At 61.0% G+C, this 2,500-nt stretch overlaps 1 non-coding gene across 1 annotated transcript in view; it reads right to left on the reverse strand.

Moving 5' to 3' along the window:
* Positions 1 to 282, reverse strand: part of LOC124218341 (small subunit ribosomal RNA) — a 1,913-nt gene extending 1,631 nt beyond the window's left edge. The window contains exon 1 of the ribosomal RNA XR_006883042.1: positions 1 to 282. This exon is cut by the window's left edge and continues 1,631 nt beyond it. This is a non-coding gene — a ribosomal RNA (small subunit ribosomal RNA).
* Between the last annotated feature and the right edge of the window lie 2,218 nt (positions 283 to 2,500).

The raw sequence follows: 2,500 nt of genomic DNA on the forward strand, positions 1-2,500 counted from the left end.
AAAGTTATTCAGAGTCACCAAGGTAAACGGCGGACGGGACGTACCCGCCGCCGATTGGTTTTGATCTAATAAAAGCATTCCTTCCATCTCTGGTCGGAACTCTGTTTGCATGTATTAGCTCTAGAATTACCACAGTTATCCAAGTAAATGTGTGTACGATCTAAGAAACCATAACTGATTTAATGAGCCATTCGCGGTTTCACCTTAATTTGGCTTGCACTGAGACATGCATGGCTTAATCTTTGAGACAAGCATATGACTACTGGCAGGATCAACCAGGGAGCTTCGATACAAAATCTCGGCTCGGACGTGCGCCACCCATCGCCGACCGGGTCTCGTAGCCCGGTCGGCCGCGCGTCTACTGTAAGTTTCGGGACTGCACGCAGGCAGCCCCGGATCCGTGTGCCGCCACCTTCGACACTCGGCTTATAAGCGTTCGAACGATCTCCCGTACCCGTCGGCTAGATTGAAAGCGTCTGGGATACGTTGTTATAACATCTCTGGTCTTTGAGTGTACGCTCGGAAAGAAGCGAGTTGACGCGTGCGTTGGAGCGTTCGGCCTTCCGTGTTTCACGGAGAGCCGAACTTCTTGGTACCGCGTCAAGGGCCATTCGGTCTGAGACACCGACCCGCGGTAATGCAGTGACGATAGATGAAACAACGCGAGTCGCGTAGTTTCTTTGGTACGAGGCACGGAACGGTCCGCGAACGCCCGCTCCTGGTCTACGCCGAAGTACGTATCGTGCTCGAGCACGTACCGGTACGGCGTAGCAGGCGGACGACGGGAGACCGGCCCGACCGACTCGCTCCTCTTACTAGTAGGAGCCTGGCCGCTAGGACGTCGGCGCCGGTACGGTGGTAGCACGGTCGGCTTACGGGGCGAAACCTCCGCGGGCTATCGAAAAAATTTCGAACTCCGGGAACTTTGTCGAAATTAACCGAGGCTCATATGACGATGTTCCGACAGGCTCCCGGCCCGGATCGACTCCGGGACGCCGCGCATCGCCTTTCGGTCGACTCGGACCGAAATTTTTACAAGTCCCGTCTGTCCGGATCGACTCCGGGACGCCGCGCGTCGCCTTTCGCTCGACTCGTACCGCAGCTTCGACGAGTCCCGTCGGCCCGTATCGACTCCGGCACGCCGCGCATCGCCTTTCTGTCGACTCGGACCGTAATTTTTACAAGTCCCGTCGGCCCGGATCGAATCCGGGACGCCGCGCATCGCCTTTCTGTCGACTCGGACCGAAAGTTTCGCAAGTCGACGTCGGCCCGGATCGACTCCGGGACGCCGCGCGTCGCCTTTCGCTCGACTCGGACCGGAATTTTCACAAGTCCCGTCTGTCCGGATCGACTCCGGGACGCCGCGCGTCGCCTTTCGCTCGACTCGGACCGGAATTTTCACAAGTCCCGTCGGCCCGGATCGAATCCGGGACGCCGCGCATCGCCTTTCTGTCGACTCGGACCGAAAGTTTCACAAGTCGACGTCGGCCCGGATCGACTCCGGGACGCCGCGCGTCGCCTTTCGCTCGACTCGGACCGAAATTTTCACAAGTCCCGTCTGTCCGGATCGACTCCGGGACGCCGCGCGTCGCCTTTCGCTCGACTCGTACCGCAGCTTCAACGAGTCCCGTCGGCCCGTATCGACTCCGGGACGCCGCGCATCGCCTCTCGGTCGACTCGGACCGAAAGTTTTACAAGTCCCGTCTGTCCGGATCGACTCCGGGACGCCGCGCATCGCCTTTCTGTCGACTCGGACCGAAACTTCGTCGAGTCCCGTCGGCCCGTATCGACTCCGGCACGCCGCGCATCGCCTTTCGCTCGACTCGTACCGCAGCTTCGACGAGTCCCGTCGGCCCGTATCGACTCCGGGACGCCGCGCATCGCCTCTCGGTCGACTCGGACCGAAAGTTTTACAAGTCCCGTCTGTCCGGAACGACTCCGGGACGCCGCGCGTCGCCTTTCGCTCGACTCGTACCGCAGCTTCGACGAGTCCCGTCGGCCCGTATCGACTCCGGGACGCCGCGCATCGCCTCTCGGTCGACTCGGACCCAAAGTTTTACAAGTCCCGTCTGTCCGGATCGACTCCGGTACGCCGCGCGTCGCCTTTCGCTCGACCCGGACCGAAATTTTCACAAGTCCGGTCGGCCCGTATCGACTCCGGGACGCCGCGCATCGCCTCTCGGTCGACTCGGACCGAAATTTTCACAAGTCCCGTCGGCCCGGATCGACTCCGGTACGCCGCGCGTCGCCTTTCGCTCGACTCGGACCGAAATTTTCACAAATCCGGTCGGCCCGGATCGACTCCGGTACGCCGCGCGTCGCCTTTCGCTCGACTCGGACCGTAATTTTTACAAGTCCCGTCTGTCCGGATCGACCCCGGGACGCCGCGCGTCGCCTTTCGCTCGACTCGTACCGCAGCTTCAACGAGTCCCGTCGGCCCGGATCGACTCCGGGAGGCCGCGCATCGCCCTCCGCTTGACTCGGAACGAAACTTCACTGA

This window comes from Neodiprion pinetum, chromosome 4, assembly GCF_021155775.2.
Source record: "Neodiprion pinetum isolate iyNeoPine1 chromosome 4, iyNeoPine1.2, whole genome shotgun sequence".
NCBI classification, from domain to species: Eukaryota; Metazoa; Arthropoda; class Insecta; order Hymenoptera; family Diprionidae; genus Neodiprion; species Neodiprion pinetum.